The following is a 22,814-nucleotide window of genomic DNA, read 5'->3' on the forward strand; positions in this document are numbered from 1 at the left end:
AAATGCCTTATGAATTCTCTTTGATGTTTACTTTTTAATGCTTCTCTTGAGTCTTGTATTTGAAAGTCATTATTTTCTATTCTTCTCTTGTCTTTTTATCAGGAATGCTTGAAAGTCCTGTATTTCATTAAATATCCAGTTTTCTCTCTCAAACTTATACTCAGCTTTGCTCATAAATCTTGGTTATTATCTAGGATCTTTTGTTTTCTTCAATATCGTATCCCAAGCCCTCTACTCCTTTAACATTGGTGCTGCTATGTCTTGAGTGATTCTGAGTGTAGCTCCATGATATTTGAATTATTTCTTTCTGGATGTTTGCAATAATTTCTTCTCGACCTGGGAGCTCTGGAATTTGGCTATGATATTCCTGGGAATATTTCAGGAGGTGATTGTTGGTGTCTTTCCAGTTCTACCCTGTTTTATCCTCTGTTCTAGCATATCAGGGAAGTTTTCCTTCATAATTTCTTGAAATATGATGTCTATTCTATTTTTTTTAGCATGGCTTTCAGGCAGTCTAGTGATTCTTAAATTATTTCTTCTCAATCTATTTTCAAGGTTAATTGTTATTTTTCTGATAAGACATTTCATATTTAATTATTTTTTTCTTACTTTGTTTTATTATTTTTTGATATTTCCTGGAATCATTAGCTTCCAGTTACATAATTCTTAAGGAATCATTTTCTTTAATGAGCATTTGTGCCTCTTTTTCCATTTGGCCAATTCTGTTTCTTAAGTTGTTTTCTTCAGGGAATTTTTGTGCCTTTTGTTTTTACTATTTGCATAATTCTTTTATTAAGGTGTAATTTTCTTCTGTAGTTTGTGTGTGTGTGTGTGTGTGTGTGCGTGCGCATGTGCACACCTCTTGTACTAAGCTGTTGAGTCTCTTCATAATGTTTTGCACTACTCTCATTTCAAATTTTTTCCTATACTTTTCTTACTTGATTTTTAAATACTTTTTGTGCTCTTCCAGTTAGTCTTGTTGGGTTTGTGTCTAATTCATACTTTTTTTTCCCTTTAAGGCTTTCCTCATGGTCTTTTTGACATCATTATCTACTTCTGAGTTTGTGTCTTGATCTTCTCTGTCACCATAGTAACTTTCTATGGTCAGATTCTTTTTTCATTGTTTTTTTTTCTCATTTTTCCCACCTTCTCTTGACATTGAACTTTATGTTAAAGTTATATTAAAGTTGGGCTTTCCTTTTGGGGAGGAAGAGACACTGTCCCACTATCCCACTGTCTATTTTCAGATGTAATTCTAGGGTTCTATAAGTTTTCTGTCCATCTTTCATTCAGATGTCAAACTGATCTTCCTGAACCACAGGTCTAAACATGTCATACTCCTATTAAAAAAAAAAAACTGCAATGGCTCCCTATTACTTCTAGGATCAAATATAAGATTCTATCTTAGACTTTTAAAGTTCTTTATTACCTGACCTCTTCATGCCTTTCTAATCTTCTTCCATCTTAGGTTCCTCCATGTCATACTCTGTGATCCAGGGACATTGACCTACTTGTTTCTCCTCAAACACAACATCCCATTCCCCAGCTCCAGGCATTTTCACTGGCTGTCTGCTTTGCCTGAAATTATCCCTCTCTTGATCTCCACTCAATGGCTTCTCTGGCTGCCTTCAAGTAAGTCCTAACTAAAATCTCACTGTCTGCTGGAAGACTTTCCCAATCCCCATTAGGTCTAGTGCTTTTTCTCAGTGATTATCTGCAGTTGACCCTTCTATATCTTGTTTGGACAGAGCTTTTTGAATGTTATCTTTCTCATTAGACTCAGCCCCTTAAGAGTAGACCGTTTGCTTTTTCTTTTCATTCCCAGCATTTATCAGAGGGTCTGGTTCAGAGTAGGTGCTAAATAAATGCTTAACTTACTGACTTGTCTTACCCATTATCTGCTCATTGACTGTGCTAGTGAAGATGATAACTTCATATTCATTGAAAACTAATGTGTGTTCCTCCACTGTTGAAACAGTTTCTTATATAATGCCTTTGAACATGGACAGGATAAAGCATATGTCCAGAGTTTCACATTTTCCTAAACAACTAATATCAGTTCAAATATGACTCCCATGCTAAAGGGGCATCAAGGCACTTCCTTTCAAGTCAATTTTAAATATTCAGTTTAAACATTCAGTTAGATCCCTCTTATGGAATGTTGGTAAAACCACTGTAAGATGCCCATGAAAAAAGGAATACATTTAAAGTTTGTAAATGTCTTACCCTTTTGCTTTACTAATGAGATTGGTTTTGTTTTTGTTGTTGTTTGTTTGTTTTTACTTCTAATTCTGAAAATTATATAGCCTGGGTGACTGAGTTTACAAAGGCCTGGAAGGGAGGAAAAGAAAATAGAGGAGGGGGAATAGGAAGAACCTGCAAACTTGATGTGTCAGTAGTGTGATATAGCAGTCAAAAAAGCTAACAATCTCTGGCGGTGTTAAGAAAGACATAGAATCTAATATGTGGGCATTTGTAGTCCCAGTTGTTCTCTGGCCTGATCAGAACATAACTGGAGTATCATGTTTAGTTTTTGAGTCCTGTCTTTGGCCAGTATAACTCTACAGAATAGATTCCTGCCTGCTTAGAAGAAAAAAAATATAGATAGCATTTTTTTTAATAAAGGTCTCCTATTTAAAATATATAAAGAACTTTGTCAAATCCATAAGAATACAAGTCATTCTCCAGTTGATAAATGGTCAAAGGATATGAACAGGCAGTTTTCCAATGAAGAAATCAAAATAATTTATAGTTATGTGAAAAAATGATCTAAATCATTATCAATTAGAAAATTGCAAATTAAAACAACCTTGAGATATCATTTTATACCTATCAGATTCACTGAAGTGATTGAAGGGTAAAGTGACAAATGTTGGAGGAAATGTGGAAAAAACTGGCACATTAATTTATTGTTGATGGAACTGTGGACTGATCCAACCATTTTGGAGACCAATCTGGAATTATGTCCAAAAAGTTATTAAACTGCCTAAACCCTTGGGCCCAGCAATACCACCACTAGGTCTATTTCCAAAGATTGTTAGGGAAAAAAGAAAAGAACCTATATGTTCTAAAATGTTTGTAGAAGTTCTATTTGTGGTATAGGGTGTGTTCAGGGAAGACTAGTACTTCTGGTGTGAGAGCTGCCAAGCCTTTTTCAGAGCTGCTTTCTATCTTTGCTGTCTACCTGTTTCACCTAACTCTCACATGTGTCTACAAGAAGATGTACCATGTGCAGTGGCCAAACCCCAATAAACAATTTTAGCAGTTGGGCTAAATCAGGTTGAAGGTAACCTTGGAATCTCAAACCCATTGGTGAGTTAGTGGGGCATATATCCCATGTGTGCAAAGACTTTTCTTGGTAGAATGGGCTCATAAGAATAATTTGTTCCAATGTCCATGAAGGCAGCTGAAGCAGGCTGTGTTGAGTGCTTAGAGCTTGGTTAGAGTTCAAAGAAACCAAGGTCATCCACTGAATCTTGAGCCATCACCAGTTGTCTTGACTCTTTCCTAGCACTGGATTCTGATAACTCTGGAGGAGCGGGTGAGACTGATAACTTTGGGCAACTTTGCCTCAGTTAAATCTAATTTATGCATGAATCAAAAGACATCACCCATATCATTTTATCATTTTTACCTATCTCAAAGTTCCATGGTGAGAGGCAAGTGATGAAGCAGCAGGTGTGGGTACACTGGGAGCTGTAGTCACAACTTTGCAAATAGGCAGCCCAGGCCATAGGATCATCTCACTGGAAGCATCAGTGGGATTTGGCAGCCTCTGGAAGTCTGAGCAGCCTTTTAAGGATCACACTGCTCACCTCTTGGTGTAAGGAAGGGGCTAGATAAGGGGCCCTAAAAATTGTCTGTTTACCCAACCCTTACCTAATTACCACAGAAGGTGGCTTTGTGGATGTGCCCTGGCAGCAAACACTGGCATTTAATAGACTATGTGATTGTAAGAAGAGACAGACAGGATGTGATAGTAACTAAGGAAATGTGTGGTGCAGAATGCTGGACTGATCATAGACATCCTCTCCAACCAAAATATTCACATTTAGCAAAAGTGGCAATCCCAAGGCAAAATGACTACCAGAAGAATTAATGTCAACAAATGAGAGCACTTCTCTGAGTGGGAATAGTTTGTTGCTAATCTGGAGGGGAAAATGAGCCAACATACAATGGGTAATAGTGAAGCAGAAAAGGAGTAGGCAGCTTTCAGAGATTTGTTGTACAGTACTATGTTTATTTATTTGGGCCAGAACACTTGCAAATATCAAGTTTGGTTTGATGAAAATGATGGGGAAATTCAGAAGCTGCTAAATGAAAAACAAGAACTCCACAGGGTTTACCAGCAGGATAGTTCATCCATCTCTAAGAAAGTAGCATTTGATTCCATCAAAAGTGAAGTACAAGTACAGTTTAGAGAGATGCAGGATTCCTAGCTCAGTAAGAAGGCAAATGAAGTTCAGTTTTATGCTGATAGTAACAATGCAAAGTGCTTTTGTGATGTCCTGAAGGCTTTTTATGAACCAAAGACCTATGGTGCAGCTTAGCTACTCAATGGTGATGGAGCCACATTGATTAGTGATAAGAACATGATCCTAGAGAGATGAGCTGAACACTTCCATAGTGTTCTAAATAGACTGTCATCATTCAATGCTGATGCCATTGATTGTTTACCTCAGGTTGAAGTCAATCCCTCCTTAGCTGAAGTGTCAACTGAAGAACAAATTTTGAATGCCATTAGGCTCCTTTTATGTGTCAAAGCACTTGGCACTGATTCCATTCCAGCAGACATTTACAAGGTGGAGGGTCCATTGCTCAAACAAAAGCTGACTAGTTTCCTGGGTTATATGGCGAGGGGAGGTTATTACCCAGGAGTTCAAGGGCACGTCAATTTTCTATCTTTATAAAGGTAAAGGAAGTAGATTGTCCCATTACAATCACAGGGGGTTCTCTCTCTCTTAGTCATTTCTGGCAAAATATTGCCAGAGTCCACCTTAATAGGCTGATTTTTCACCTGGAAGATGGTCATCTACCTGAGAGACAGTATCGTTTTAGAAAAGGCCAAGGACTGCTAGATACAGTGTTTGCAGCCCTACAACTCCAAGAGAAATGCCAGGAGCAGAACAGAGCTGTGTACACAATGTTTGTAGATCTAATCAAGGCCTTTGATACTGTCAATCATGACAACTTATGGAAAATTGTGTCAAAATTTGCTTGCCTGGAGAAATACATCACCATAGTATGTGAAATTCATGATGGCATGCTTATCCAGGTTCTGGATGATGGATGATTCTGTCTCCAATGGAGTGAAACAAGGCTGTGTGCTTTCTCCTATGCTATTTAGCATACTGCTGTCAGCCATGTTGTCAAATCCCTTCAATAAGGGTGAACAGGCATCAAGGTCAGCTATTGTACTCATGGTAAATTCTTCAACTTGAAAAGGCTACAAGCCAAGACCAAAGTGGTGGAAATGTTGGTGCATGATTTTCTGTTTCCAGGTGATTGTGCACTCAATGCAGTCTCTGCAGCTGAGATGCAACAAAGTATGGATCAATTCTCTGCTGCTTGTGCTAATTTTGGCATAATAATTAACACTGAGAAAACCCGCATTCTCCATCAGTCAGCACCACACCATCTATACATCGAACAGCAAATGGTTACAGCAAATGTAGAACTTTTTAATGCTATGGATAAGTTCACTTATCTTGGCAGTATACTTTCCCAGGAGAGTATACATTGATAATGAGGTTGATGCACATGTTGTTTGAGCTAACTAGTCTTTGGGAGGCTCAAAGGAAAGTTTGGGAGAGAAGAAGTATTAGACTGACTACCAAACTGAAGGTCTACAGAGCCAATGTGCTGACCTCATTGTTGTAAAACCTTGACAGTTTTCCAGAGCCATGCGTGAAAACAGAATCACTTCTATTTGAATTGTTTTAGGAAGATTCTGAAGATCACCTGGCAGGATAAGATACCAGATACTGAAGTTCTTTCTTGAACTAAACTTCCAAGTATTCAAACTCCACTGCAGAGAGTGTAAGTCTGATTGGCTGGCCACATTGTTTGAATGTCAAACATGTGATTGCCAAAAAGACTGTTTTATGGAGAACTCATATGGGGAAAATACTCACATGGTGGTCCAAAAAAGCAATAGAAGGACCCTCACAAAGTCTCTCTTAAGAACTTTTGAATTGATTTTGGGATTTGGGACATTGGCACAGGACCACCCAACCTGGAATGTCCTCATTAGATAAAGTGTTGTGATCTAGGTGCAAAGCAGAATTGAAGTATATCAAAAGAAAGGCAAGATTTGCAAATTTAGAAAATCCACCACAAATGTTCACATAGACTATTTATGCCTGATCTGTGATAGAGCATTCCAAGCTCGTATTGGTTTGATCATCCACAGTTGGACACTGTAACTTTACTCTAGCATAGTGATGTCATTTTGGTTCTTTTTGAGAATTAAGGACAATAACCATAAGCAAGTTTTCTGTGCTTCTGATGTAGTATGATCTAAGGAGAGATATGGTCACTGATCTCCTTGTCTGTGTTCTGGTCTTTACCCAAGAGGGACATTGTTCCCCTTTAGCTAAAATACACAGTTAGTAATCATAACTATGAATATGAATGGGATGAATTCTCCCATAAAACAGAAGCCGTTAACAGCGGGATCAAAAACCAGAATCCTACAATATATTGTTTTTCAGAAACACATTTGAAGCAAAGAAACACACATAGTAAAGGCAAAAGGCAAAAGGCTAAAGGAGCTGAAGTTAAAAAAAAAAGCAGAGGTAGCAATTTTGATCTCAGACAAAGTAAAAGCAAAAATAGATCTAATTAAAAGAAATAAGGAAGGAAACTATAGCTTGCTAAAAGGTACCATAGTCAATGAAGTAAAATCAGTACTAAACATATATGCACCAAGTGGTATAGCATTCAGATTTTATATGTGTGTGTGTGTGCGTGTGTGTGTGTGTGAGTTTTCAACATTCACTTTTATAAATTGTCTCTCCCTTACCTCTCTCCCTCCCTCCCCCCTCCCCAATACAGCAAACAATCTGATAAAGGCTGTACATGTATAGTCATATTAACATATTTCCATATTAGTCATGTTATGAAAAAAATTAGAACAAAAGGGAAAAAACCACAAAAAAGAACAAGTAGGAAAAAAAAAAACAAAAAAAGTGAAAATAGTATACTTTGATCTGCACCCAGACTCCGTAGTTCTTTCTCTGTACATGGATAGCATTTTCTATCATGAGTCTTTTGGAATGATCTTAGATCATTGTGTTGCTGTGAAGAGCCAAGTGTATTAAAGTTGATCATCATGCAGTGTTGTTGTTACTGTGTACAATGTTCTCATTCTGCTCACATCATTCAGCATCAGCTAATGTAAGTCTTTCCAGGTTTTTCTGAAACCTATCTGCTCCTATTTCTCATAGCACAATAGTATTCCATTATATTCATATACCACAACTTGTTTTGCCATTCTGCAATTGATGAAAATGCCTTCAAATTCCAATTCTTTGCCACCATAAAGAAGAGCTTCTATAATATTTTTTGTACATGTAGGCCATTTCTCCTTTTTTAATGTTATCTTTGGGACACAGACCTACTGGTGATATTGGTGGATCAAAGGATATGCACAGTTTGATTGCCTTTTGGGCAAAGGACAAAATTGCTCTCCAGAATAGTTGGATCAGTTCACAACTACAGCAAAAATGCATTAATATTCCAATTTTCCCATATCTTCTCAACATTTATAATTTTACTTTTCTGTCATATTAGCCAATCTGATATGTGTGAGGTGGTACCTCAGAGTTGTTTTAATTTGCATTTATCTAATCAATAGTGATTTAGAGCATTTTTTTATGACTACAGACAGCTTTAATTTCTTTATCTGAAAGTTGCCTGTTTATATCCTTTGACCATTTATCAATTAGGGAATGACTTGTATTCTTATAAATTTGACTCAGTTCTCTATATATTGTATCAGAAACACTGGCAGTAAAAAAAAAAATATTTCCCAGCTTTCCGCTTTCCTCCTAATCTTGGTTGCATTGTCTTTGTGCAAAAATCTTTTAATTTAATTTAATCAAAAGTATCCATTTTGCTTTTCATAGTGTTCTCTTTCTTTTGTTTGGTCACAAACTCCTCCCTTCTCCATAGACCTGACAGATAACCTGCTCCTTGCTCTCCTAATTTGCTTATGGTATCACCCTTTATGTCTAAATCATGTACCCATTTTGAACTTATCTTGGTATATGGTATAAGATGTTGAACTATGTATACTTTCTAGCATTCAGATTTTTAAAGGAGGAGTTAAGTGAGTTACAGAAGAAAAATGTAGCAAAACTATACTAGTAGGGGTTGCAAATGGTCTCTCTCAGAACTTGATGTATCCAACTAAAAATAAACAAGAAAGAAACTAAGGCAATGAGCAGAATCTTAGAAAAGTTAGCTATGACAGAGCTTTTTAGAGAATTGAATGAGAATAGAATGGAATATACCAGTAGTACATGCACCTTCACAAAAACTGACTATGTATTAGGGCATAAAACCTCAAAAGCAAATGTAGAAAGGCAGAAATATTAAATGTGTCATTTTTGATTATAATGCAATAAAATTTACCTTCAATAAAGGGAAGTTGAAAGATAGATTAACAATTAATTGGAAATTAAATAAATTAATTCTAAAGAATCATAAAAACAATCAATTTCATTAAATAGAATGACAACAATGAGACAACATGTCAAAATTTATGGGAAGCAGCCAAAGAAGTAATCAGGGGAAAATTCATCTCTCTAAATTCTTATATCAACGAAATAGGGAAAGAGCAGATAAATGAATTAGGCATGCAACTAAAAAAAAAACCTAGAAAAAGAACAAATTAAACAACCCTAATTGAACATCAAATTAGAAATCCTGAAAACCAAAAGTAAGATTAATAAAATTGAATTAAGAAAACTATTGTGCTAATAAATAAACTCAGGAGATGGTTTTATGAAAAAACAAATAAACCATAAGATAAGCCATTGGTTAATTTAATTAAAAAAAGGAAGAAGAAAACCAAATATTAAGTATAAAAAATGAAAAGGATGAATTCGCCACCAATGAAAATGAAATTAAAGCAATCATTAGGAACTATTTTGCTTAATTATATGCCAACAAATCTGGCAATTTGAGCAAAATCAAAGAATATTTGTGAAAATATAAATTACTCAGATTAACAGATGAGGAAATACAATGCCTACATACCCCCATGTTAGAAAAATAATTTGAATAAGACATAGATAAACTCCCTAAGGAAACAAAAAAACAGGGTTTACAAGCAAATTCTACCAAACCTTTAAAGAATAATTAATTCCAATATTATATAAACTATTTGGAAAAATAGGCAATGAAGGAGTCCTAGGAAATTCCTTTTATGACACAAGTATGGTGCTGAGACCTAAACCAGGAAAAGTTAAAACAGAGAAAGAAATTAGAGACCAATTTCCTTAGTGAATATTAGTGCAAAAATTTTATGTAAAATATTAGCAAGGAGATTAAAGCAAATTATCATGAAGATAATACATTATGACCAGGTGGGTCATAGATAAGATGATAATATCATAGATAATACATTATACCAGGAAGGCAGGGCTGGTTCAATAATTAGGGAAAATATCAATATGATTGATCATATCAATAACAAAACTAACAGAAATCATATGATTATTTTAATAAATGCAGAAAAATCTATTGACAAAATACAGCTACTATTCCTATTAAAAGCACAAGAGAGCATAGGAATGAATAGAATTTTCCTTAAAATTATAACTAGTATCTCTCTAAAACCATCATCAAGAATTATATGTAATGGGGATAAGCTTGAAGCCTTCCCAATAAGATAAGGGTGAAGCAAGGATGCCCATTATCACCACTATTATTCAATATTGTACCAGAAATATTAGGTCTATCAAGTTTAAGGATATAAAATAAATCCACATAAATCATCAATATTTCTAAATACCAGCAAAGCCCTGTAGCGACAGATAGAAAGAGAAGCTCCATTTAAAATAATTGTCAACAAAAATATTTGAAAGTCTACCTTTCATGACAAACCCAGGCACTATATAAACACAATTATAAAACACTTTTCACACAAATAAAATTAGACCTAAACAATTGGAAAAATACCAATTGCTCATGCATAGGCTGAGCCAGTACCATAAAAATGACAATTCTGCCTCAACTAATTTATTTATTCAGTAATAATATTATTTATTTATTTATTCAGGTAGTTCAATAATTTTGAACTACCAAAATTATTTGATAAAGCTAGTAAAAACAGTAACATAATTCATCTGGGAAAATAAAACATCAAGAATATCAAGGAAATTAATGAAGGAAAGTGCAAAGAAAGATGACCTAGCAATAGCAAGTCTGAAACTATATTATAAAGCAGTAATCATTAAAAAAAGGAGTAGGAATAGCTATACTCATAGCATCTCAACATCTTACATTATAAACCAATGTAAGGTCAAAATGGGTACATGATTTAGACATAAAGGGTGATGCCATAAGCAAATTAAAAGAGCAAGGAATAAACTACCTGTTAGATCTATGGAGAATGGAAGAATTTATGACCCAATAAGAGATCGAGAACATTATAAAAAGTAAAATAGATAATGTTGATTATATTCAAATAAAAACATTGAAGAAACAAAATTAATGCAAGCACAGTTAGAAGTAAAGCAGAAAGCAGGGAAACAATCTTTACAGCAAGTATCTCTGATAAAGGCTTCATTTCTCAAATATGTAGAAAACTGAGTCAAATTTATAAAAATGTAAGCCATTCCCCAAATGATAAATGGTCAAAGGATGTGAATGGGCAGATTTCAGGTGACTAAATCAAAGCTATTTATAATCATACCAAGAAGTGTTCTAAATCATTTTTGGTTAGAGAAATGAAAATTAATTTTAATTTTTTTTAATTTGTAGGCAATTGGGATTAAGTGACTTGCCCAGAGTCACACAGCTAGTAAGTGCCAAATGTTTGGTCTGAGGCTAGATTTGAACTCAGGTCCTCCTGACTTCAGGGCCAGTGCTCTATCCACTGTGCCACCTAGCTGCCCCGAGAAATGCAAATTAAAACATCTATGAGGTACCACCTCAAACCTATCAGATTGGCTAATATAATAAAAAAGAAAAATGATGAATGTTGGGGAGGATGTGGGAAAATTGGGACATTACTGCATTGTTGATGGTGTTGTGAACTGATCTAACCATTCTGAAAAGCAATTTGGAGGTATTCTCAAAGGGCAAACATTATGTGTACCATTTGATCCATCAATGCCACGACTGGGTCTGTATCCATAGAGAGCATATAAAAGGAAAAGGACCTACATGTGCAAAAATATTCATAGCAGTTCCTTTTATGATAGAAAATATTGGAAATTGAAGGGATACCCATCAGTTGGGGAATGGCTGAACAAATTGTGTATAAGACTGTGATGGAATACTATTGTCCATTAACAAATGATGAACAAGCAGACTTCAGACAAACCTGGAAAAACTTATATAGTTTGATGCTAAGTGAAGTGAGCAGAACCAGGAGAACATTGTACACAGTAACAGCCACATTAAATGATGACTGACTTTGATAGACTTAACCCCTCTCAGCAATATAAGGATCTAAGACATCTCCAAAAGTCTCAAGATGGAAAATGCCATCCATAACCAAAGAAAGAACTATGGAGTTTGAATGCAGATTGAAGCATACTATTTGCTCTTTTTTTCTGTTTTGCTTTATTTCTTCTTTCTTGTGGTTCCTCCTATTAGTTCTAATTCTTCTTTACAACATGACTAATGTGAAAATATGTTTAATAGGAATGCATATGTAGATATATATATATATATATATATATATATATCAGATTACATGCTATCTTGGGAAGGCAGGTGAGGAGGGGGAGGGGAGAAAATTTAAAACTCAAAACCTTATGGAAGTTAATGTTGAAAACTTAAAATAAATTAATAAAATAAAAATAAAATTGTAAGCAAAGAAAAAAATAAAATATTTTTGAACTAAGAAAAAATAAATAAAAAGCAGAGCGCCACAGAATTGATGCTTTCAAATTGTGGTGCTGGAAAGACTTCTGAGAGTCCTTTGGATAGCAAGGAAATCAAATCAGTCAATATGTGAAGAGATTAATTCAGACTATTCACCCAAAAGTCAAATACTGAAGTTGAAGCTTAAAAGTTTGGCCACATAATGAGAAGACAGAACTTATTGGAAAAACCCCTGATGTTGGGAAAGATTGAGGGCAAAAGGAGAAGGGCATGGCAAGGAATGAGAGTCATGAAAGCAATTAATGTGAACTTGAAAAGACTTCAAGAGATAGCGGAGCTTGGACCATAGGTTGGCATGCTATGTACGGTTCATGAGGTCTCAATGAGTTGAGTATGACTGAATGACTGAACAACAACAAAATGCTTTGTTGAATATTTGAATATATTGTTAAATTTTTCTACTGTATTAATGAATTTATATGAATAATAATAACAGCTAGTATTTATATAGCACTTGGATGGTTTACAAATGCTTTTCAAATATCTGATTTTATCCTCACAACAACCCTGAGAGATAGGTATTATTTTTATCCCCATATTACACTGAGTAAAATAAGTCAGATTGGGGTTAAGTGAAATCAGAATGATCCATGATCATAAATGGCAAGCTGACAAGTGTCTCAGGCTGGATTTGAACTCAAGTCTTCTTGACTCTATGTCTACTTCTGCATCCATTATACCACTGAGAAATTTAGTTTCAATTTAATAAACTTTGATTTATTAAACTATTACTCTGTTTCAAGTGCTATCCCAGGTGCTGGGAACACAAAGAAAAAAAAGTTCCTTTCCTCAAGGAAATTATGCTGTCCTGGAGAAGATTTGTGGTAATAAGATTTAATGTGTATGCAAAAAGTCAAATATAAGAATGATCAATAAATCTTATAAGGAAAGATCTTCCATGTCCCCTGTATGACTCTAAACATTGGTCTATAAGCCAGAGTGTGGTTATCTATGTTGACCTGAGAATTTAGCCAGTTCTCAGGAAAAGATGTGCTCTGGTAACCTGGCCAGTTCATCAGAACACATCAAGTTAATTAATATTTTAAGATGTTTTGCTTGCTCTGGGAACTTGGCCAGTTCCCGGAGCAAGTAAAAACATGTACTAGAATCATGGACACCTTTGGCACAGGGCCTTCTTTGTTAGAGGCCCTATTTAAATCCTAATTTGGAAAGTCATCTTTGCATTCTAACCTATGGAGAGGATGCTCTGCCTGGGACTTTCCCAATCAGAGCCTGAAAGCTGTACCCTGAGAATCCTCAGCTTGGACTTCAGGTGTTGGTGCTTCCCTGAATTGGTGATGTTGCCTTATATTATTGCTATCCTTTGTATTCTTAGCCTGACTATAGTTGTATTGCTAATTGCATGTTGCTGTAAATCTAGCTTTTCTATACCTATATTATAATCTCAATTAAAGCTACCTTCACTTCTTTCTCTAGTAGTGTGTCTTATTGTAGTAGCGAATCCGAACCACATTTTTCTTTCTTAATCACACAAAGAAAAATGGTTTGGGAGAGAACATTAAAATCTGAACAACTGGAGGGATCAGGGAAGGCTTTTGGTGAAGGTAGTGTCTTAACTGTGTGAAGAAACTTAATTGGGGGATTTCCTGGGTAGTTCTGAGTTAAAAGTAAAGGATTTTGTCTTGGGCTTTGTGAAATAATTATTTTTCCCTTTATTTTGTAAAATATATGCAATCAAATTAAGGAGTTGCAATAATCCAGAAATCAGTGACAAAAGCAGGTGTATCCCATTTCATATGAAAAACAGAGCTAAATGAAGATATTACTTGAAAAAAGAAAAAGTTGCCAAGCAACAACATCTATCTGTTGATTGCAAGCAAAATAATATAAATATCATAATAAAGTTCTGAGAGAATTTGAAAATAAGAAGCTTATACATGAGTTTACACATGAGTTGTTAGTCCCATCCTGGGGCAGCTGAGTGGTACTATGGCTAGAGCTCAGCTCTAGAGTCAGGAGGACCTACGTTTAAATCTAGCCTCAGACACTTACTATTTATGTGGCCCTGGGCAACTCACTTCACCCATTTTGTTTCTGTTCCTCATTTGTAAAATGAGTTGTAGAAGGAAGTGGCAAACTACTCTAGTATCTTTATAAACAAAACCTCAAATGAGGTCATTGAAGTCTGACACAAGTGAAATGACTCTACAACAACAATCCTGTCCTACTAAGCACTACACTTACCTCACTCTCCCAACTTTTAACTTACTTTCCCTAAGGGTAGCTTATTACTTAGTAGGTTCTTTAAAAACTTCTGATGCAATGAATCATAAAGAATTCCTCTATATAGACCAATGTATGGACATTACTGTGTAACAAAAAGGAAGAAAAACACTGAGTTCAAAATCGTAAAAGGGATTCTCAGAGAAGTATTGAAGACATAGAGTGAATAACTCCTTTTTACATCTTGTAAGTAGGTACATGCGTTCAGCTGGGGTAGGGGTGATAAGGTGGAAAAGGTCTTTTGGTATTGGTGTGAGAAACTGGTAAAATGACAATAAACTGCGTGTATTTGCATGTGCACAATGCACAGTGCCTAGTACATAGTGGGAACTTGATAAATAGATGCAGCTTTTCTTAAATTGGGATATAATGTTACAAATTGACCAGTGACTGGGAGTGAATTCTGAAAGCAAGAGCAGTTCTCATAAAGAGGCAGAGTTCACTACTCTCTGATCAACTAGAGAAGCCAGAGGAAGACAATATGTATGATGAACATTTTTTGAGTCCCTGTCATATGATGTTAAGTTGAAGAAACTAGGAATATTTAAACTAAAGAAAAAAATAAGACTGATGAAGAATAGAGAAATAAATGTGTATAAGCAAATTAGATGTATCCAAGTATTTTGAAAGGTTATGTAGAACAAGATTAGATTTATCTTTCTTGGCCCTATCACGAATAAGGGGTTTGTTAATTCTGTCCTACCAGTGGCCTCTAGATACTCCTTCCAACAAACTTTCATTTCACTGTACTAGGGGGCAGAATGAAGAATGAAGAGGCAATTTAGGCTCTATTTGAAGGCAAAAACAAAACAAAAGCACAAAAATAATAAAAAAAAGAAACCTCTAAACAACTAAAGTTATCCAAAAGAAAAAATTGTAAATCTTCAGTCATATATTGGCTGAATACTTATAAAAATAGGCATAATGGGGTTGAATTGGGGTGTGAATTGGTTTAGAATACTTGAAGGCGTCCCTTTCAAATCTAAAATAATGATACTGGGATGATTTTTTAACTTATACTTAATGAAATCAAGGCAGACAGGTGTCCAAGGGGATCAAATGCTGAACCTGAAGTTGGGAAGACCTGAATTCAAATCCTCTCTGAGATAATAGCTTTGTGACCTAGGGTACATCCCTAAGTTTCAATTTATCTCAGTTTCCTCTTCTGTAAAGGGAATAATAATAGCATCTACATCCCAGGTTAGTTGTGAATATAACATGAAATATTTATAAAATGATTTGCAAGCTTTAAAGTACAATATAAATGCTTCTTCTCTTCTTCCTCCTTTTTCTTCTAAGGAGTGTGTCCTTGAATAATATTTATTATATAATTTAAAAAAAAGGTGAACTTAAAATAAGGTAGAAGTTCCTATCTACTAGCAACGTTATGGAAGTCAACATTTGACCCAAAATTGTTGAATTCCTTTCAGGTGATTCATGCTATACAAACTCCTTTGGTTTTGTAAATTTATAATAGAAGCTAAACTTTTTCACCATAAGTTTTCTAACATTACTATTTTTGCTGATAGTAAATCTCTCACAGATATTACATTGTGCCATGCACTTGTGCTATTGCTAATGACAGTCTTGCCTTTTAGCACCTTCACTACAGCTTTATTTGGTGTAGATTCATCTCCATAAGATCAGATGGAAACAGAGAATGCACAGTAACTAATTGCCTCAGGGAAATCATTTATATTGAATTGGGTTAAGAAAAATAGAAATGATGGAAACATATGTTATATATAATGTTCAAGGTTGTGTTGCATAGTGGAGAATAGGTGGGCCTTAAAGGTAGGAAGCCCTGCATTCAAACCTTTCCTCTGACAGAAAGTCATTTATTAACCAAGGAAGACCATTCATCTCTTTGTGCAATAGCCAAATCTCTAAGACTCTTAAGTTACAAATGAGTTGCCTCAGTGGAGGGAGCTCCCACACCTAAATTTCCCCACAATAATGAAACCATCAGTCTAGACCAAAAAACAGACAAATACACACACTCACACACACACACAAAACCCCTATGATATATCTATTACCATATAAGTGGATTACAAGACTAGGCCAGTAGCAGAAAATTTGTGGCTGCATATGGTGATAGGATATGTTTTGTTTTAATTTACTATGACCATGTCTTTCAGCATATTTGAAAAATACATGGTGACTGGCTCTTCTAATAAGGGGAAGAGAATAGGCAATTATATAGCACCTACTGTATGTCAGGTACTGTGCTAAGCACTTTTTGCAAATATTTACAAATATCATTTGATCTTCAGAACAACCTTGCAATGTAAAGGCTATTATTGTTCCCTTTTCAAAGCTGAGGAAACTGAGGCAAACAAAGGTTAAGTAACTTGCACAAGGTAAAACAGATAGTGAGTTTCTGAGGCCATATTTGAACTTAGGGCTTCATGACTCAAGCCCCAGGACTCTCCACTGTACCATCAGCTACCTTTAGTCCTCTAAGATATTCAATGTAAGTTGGGCAGTTCTGTGTGGCATGACTACAAATCATACCATATTCTTTAATGCCATGTTCAAGGACATTGAATATTAATCCAAGAGTTATTTCCTCTTAGGAAAACATTTTCTATTTTATTCATGAGTATCTGAGAAAATGGGAGTTGGGAAACAATTAGAAGCAATTATCTCTCTTCCCTTTGTTTACTTTTAGAGATTCTTGGCTGAGTGCTGGGTGGGGATCATTTCCAACAAGCCCATATATCATACAGCACTACTGGTTATTAACCACTTTTGCACAGTAATATTTCTTGCTTTCCCCTCAAAATTTCACCTGAAAATTCTATCCTGGACAATTGTATGTAGCTTGTATTTTGAATAACTTTAGAACAGAACCCAAGGGCATTAGCTTGTAGGTCACAAGAATAGGAAATTAATCAGATGAAGTAATTTTGTTTCTTTTTCCTCAACATGGACAATGTTTTGTTTTTATTTACAGAAGCTTAATTCATTTAGATACTTATTATCAGAGGCTTTGAATAATTACAAGGAAAGGTCTCAAGCACATAATGTTTTGGCTAAACTAAACAGAAGCTGTAAAATTCTTAAAGAATTTGAATCCATCAGTAAAAGTACGGGATTGAAATATGAGTGCCTCCTCATAATTTCAGAAAAGAAAAAAGAATTAGGGGAAAAAATAGCATCTTTCAACTTCCAAACTACATTTACTTAGTATATATGATAAAGCAAACATTACTGAGGAGTGGGGGGGTGGGGAGACAAGGAAGGTACTTTTAGCCAAACACTAAGTGGTTGTAATGGTGCAATGGTGGCACCTGTTGGTGTATGATAAACATGAATCTGAACTGCAGAGATATCTTTTTCCCAGGTTAAATCTTCATCCAGTTCACCATGCCTATATGCTGAGAATAGTACTGGAAAAAAATGTTTTTTCTTGTGAAAATAAGGCATTGCTCAAGCCTCCCATGTGTATTAACAAGTTCTACAGTAGCGATTCACCACAGTAGGCAGGGGACTTCTTGAACCACAGGACATTAAGGAGTGTATATCCTCATATCCTTCAGACACTGATATTTTATTTTATTTTTTCCCTTTTATTATTATGATTTTTTTTTACTTGTAAGAAATGCTTTACAAATCTGTCCGAGGCTTAAACCTGCCTCTGGGCTCCCTGAAAAGAATTAGGGAAAGGACACCTTGGTAATTTCACCTTAAGCTTCATATTTTTCATATTAAAGGGAGATGCAGTATTTTCTGTGGCTCACTGGGAATGTCTTATTTTACATGGTAATCAGCAGAAATATCCTTCTTTTGATTATAATAACTAAGGTAGGAAGTAACATGGTGGCACAGTGGATAGAGCACTGGGCCTGGAGTCAGGAAGACTCATCTTCCTGAGTTCAAATCTGGCCACAAACCTTACTACCTGTATGACTCTGGGCAAGTCACTTAACCCTGGTTGCCTCAGTTCCTCATTTTTAAAATGAGCTGGAAAAGGAAATGGCAAACCACTCCATTATCTTTGCCAAGAAAACCCCAAATGAAGAATCAAACATAACTGAAATGACTGAATAATAATAATAATAATACTAGTAATAATAATAATAATAAGCATGGTATAGGACAGTGAGGTAAGGGAGAAGTATCACTGGTCTGGGTTTAAGCTCTCTCCTACTTGCCATTTTACCTTGGACAACGCATTTCATCTCATATCCTTTATCTGTATTCATAAGTCTCATATTCTTTATCTGTAAAAGTAGAATTTTATTTTATTTTTTAAACTCTAATTACTGTGAGACTATGACCAACCTTATGAATAAGAAATTGATTTTACAGTATGAATTGAGATGCTATGAGTATAGCTATTCCTACTCCTTTTTTTTTTTCTCTTCAATTGACTTGAAGCTTTTTGGTTTTCAAAAGAGGGGGGAAATGAAGGGAAAAAAAATAACCTGGGGTAGTCAATACCATCAAATTTGGAATCATTTAATCATGGGACTGAGGCAGCCAGGTAGCACAATGGATAGAGTGCTGGGCCTGGGGTTAGGAATACCTGAGTTCTAATCCAACCTCAGACACTTACTAACTGTGTGACTCTGGGCAAGTCACTTAATCTCTATTTGCCTTAACCCACTGTCGAAGGACATGACAAACCACTCTAGAATCCTTGCCAAGAAAACCGCATGAGCAGTGTTGGTGTGATATGGTCCATGGGGTCAGGAAGATTCAGACATTACTAAATGACTAAATAACAAAAACAATCATAGGATTATATAGAGAAAGTTAAAAAAGACATCACTTCAGAGACCATCTGGTCCAATTGTTTTATTTTTCAGATGAGCAAACTGAGTCCCAGGGATCTTATATGATGTTCCAAGGTCACATAGATAGTATGCACAGATTAACTTAAGATATAAGTTTTTTTTTTCTCTAAATATTATAGGTATCTGAGAGCTAACCCTTATGTAAGCAATTAGGACATACATAAAGTTCTTGAGACAGAGTAAGGGACAAGCACGGGTGTACAACTGTAATTTGAGTAGATTGAGCTGCTATTGTACCAGGACATAAAAGAACCAAAGAAAATTTTTGGATTCCCTTAATGGCTTATCACAAAGGGATTTTAGTGGGAAAGAGTTTGTCAAATATCTTTCCACTAATAAGAAGAGAGAGAATACTTGTCACTTAAGAACACTATATCACTTCCTATAATACAAGTTGGCTGAGGGCTTTCTCCTAAGGAGGGGTGTGTGTCTTAATTCTGATTGGTAAAATATTTTAGATGAAACCATGACCAGGTGAACACAGTCTAATACAGCACATATAAAGAAGACTTTGAAGGCAATATTGTAGGAAGATATGAAGATGTGACTCACTGAGAGAGTATCCTGAAATCTATAAAAAGGTAAACAACTTCATTCTAGTGGTCTCTTCCTCTTAAGAATTATGCACCCTAGAAAAAACATCTTACTCAAATCATGTATAAATGAGTTCATAGAATATACAAAACAGAGTGGTGAAAGTGACAGCAAAAGACAGTGAGGAAATAAGAGAAGAAAGAGCAATGGCCCTAAAAATAGCTGACCAAAAGGAGGGATATTGAAAAGACTAAAAAAAAAAAAAAGAAAAAAAAAAGAAAAGATTTATTATTGTCTAAAGCAGGTCATATAGTGACAGATGCCCAACGGTCCTTCAAAGTCAATATATGTACTCTGAAATCTGCTACCAATATGGGTCCACTGAATAGGAAATAGCCACATTTAAATTCAAAGTAGCTCCAGCTATGATGGAATTTCGTTTTGTGAAATGTTTCATTTGTGAAGAAACTGGTTATTTATTTAGATCTTGTCCTGATAATTCTAAAGTACTTTATGCTGAAAATTATTCTTGTAGGCTTTGTGTCTCTGTGGAACATAAATTAAGAAAGATTGACTTGAAAATAAGAAGTCATATCAAATGGTCACAGTTGGATATTGGCCTAAGGGTATGAATGTAGATTTTAAAGAAATTTTGGAGGCTTCCAAACCACTCAACTAAAAAACTTCAGTAGTCAAGATGGTTAACTTTCAATTACAAATACAACTATCTTTTATTGTTATTGCTAGTATCTTAATAGTGTGTTATAGTTTGAATTGAGACAACTTTTCAAGGTCAGAATTGGATTCAACAAACAAGGATACAACTACTGACCATCTACAGCAAGTGAAAATTTATAGGAAATCTTCATGTTGTCAAAATGCCTTTTCTGGATTTTTTTGTCTACTGAAAAAAAGAGTAGTACTTGTATGAAATCCTCAAATAGGAGAATTTAGTACATAAATTAGAGTTTCTGGGGGAAACAGCTCAAAAGACATCTCTAGCCAGTAATCCCTAGCAAGCTCCCTTAGTCTTAGAACCCTCACTTTTTCATTTCTATCGATAAATAAATTTTAACTTTAGCCTGTCATTTGAATTTAATATATTTGTTTTATGTTCATTCAACTTGTTTGATAATACACATAAAAATTCAAGGTCATTTAAAACATATTTTGATTACTTATTTCACCCATAGTAAAATATCAATTTAATTATTAAATAACTAACATTCGTATATTCCTTTAATGTTTTTAAGTCTCAAATCAACAAATTTGAGCCTTACAATAGTCCTGTGAGACAGGAGATATTATGGCCATGATACACATATGAAATCAAAGACTAGAAAGATTAAGAGATTGCCCAGGGTCACATAGTTCATGGTTAATTTATCATAGTGAAAGTTACAACTATTATATAAATCAGTCTCTCAAATTTCAATAAAATAGAGGAAGAGGAATTTTAAAAGGCTTTCACTTCACTCAACTCATAAAAAATCCTTTACTTTATGAGAAGCTGCATGTCTGTGTATCCAGGAATCTATATCTATATCTACACACTTACATACATAAATGTATATGTATGTATATATATACACCCACATATATACATGTACACATATGTATACAATATGTGTACACATATTGTGCACATATACATAGAGAGATTTCATATAGATATATAACATACATTTGCATATAATATATGACATATTATAGATATCTATCTTTTTATATAATCTCAATGAAGATCCATAGCAAATGTGTGAGGCCAGTGTCTTAGATCCATTTTACAGATGAGATTATTTGAGCTAAGTAACTTGTTCAGGGTCACACTGCTAGTAAATCTCTGAGGCAAAATCTAAACTCAGGTCCTCCTGACTCCATGTCCAGTCTTCTATCTACTACTGCAGCCATCTAACTGCTTTTGATGAGAGAAATAAATCCCCACTCCCAAAAGTTTAGGGAAAAAAAAATTGTACAGAGGCAAGGTAGGTAGTAGTGTAAATATAGCACTGCCCTTGGAGTCATGTGCATGGAGATAATATTTTTGTTATTGCTCTACTTTTAAGCTTTTTTTCTTTTTTTTCCCCATTTCATAGTACTCTATTTTTTTAAAACTACATGTAAAGATAGTTTTCAGCATTCACTTTTATAAGATTTTGAGTTCCAAATTTATTTCTCCCTCCCCTCCTCCCTTCTCTTCTCTCCCCCTCACCAAGACAATAAATAATGTGATATAGACTATACATGTACAATAATATTCAACATATTTCAACATTAGTCATGTTGTGAAAGAAGAATAAGAACAAAAGGGAAAAACCACAAGAAAGAAAAAAACAAAAAAGAGAATATAGTATGCTTTCATATGCATTCGGAATACATAATTCTTTCTTTGGATGTAGAAAGCATTTTCCATCATGAGTCTTTCAGAATTGTCTTGGATAATTGTATTGCTGAGAAGATCTAAGTCTATCAAATTTCATCATCACACAATCTTTCTGTTACTGTGTACAATGTTCTCATTGACATAATAATTAAACCTATAGAAGCTGATGGAAGAGAGAGAAACAGACACAGAGAGACACAGACATTCACAGAGAGACAGAGACAAGAGACAGCACAAGCACAGTACAGTTCCTGGGGATACTCACAAGTAAGGAGCATGATATAATGTATATTTTGACAAAGGAAACTGAATAGTGGTAAAAATAGTAAGAGAATAAAAAAAACAATGTCAAAAACTCTAAGAGAAAATATTCAGGAGAGAATCATCAATAGTGTCAATTTCTACAGATAGCTCAAGAATGATGAGGGAGACTGAGGAAAATTACCAAGCTTTTTGCCTATGGCAATAGGCATAATAATCAAACCATTATATTAAGGTTGGTTCTGAAAAAGGCATTTCAAAGGACTGCTTTATGGATTACCTATACTTATTCTGACTCCCAAGAACAAAACTCCAATACTCGATGTGCAGACTCCTATTAAAATATGTTAACTTTCATCAGGGATTGTTCCCCCCTCTTTCTTTTTTTTTAATCCGTAATACTTGGCACATAGTGAGTGTGTGTATGTGTATGTGTGAGAGTATATGCAGACAAAGTACACACA

The sequence above is a fragment of the Vombatus ursinus genome, unplaced genomic scaffold (genome assembly GCF_900497805.2).
Source record: "Vombatus ursinus unplaced genomic scaffold, bare-nosed wombat genome assembly UNPS02010284.1, whole genome shotgun sequence".
Taxonomy (NCBI): domain Eukaryota; kingdom Metazoa; phylum Chordata; class Mammalia; order Diprotodontia; family Vombatidae; genus Vombatus; species Vombatus ursinus.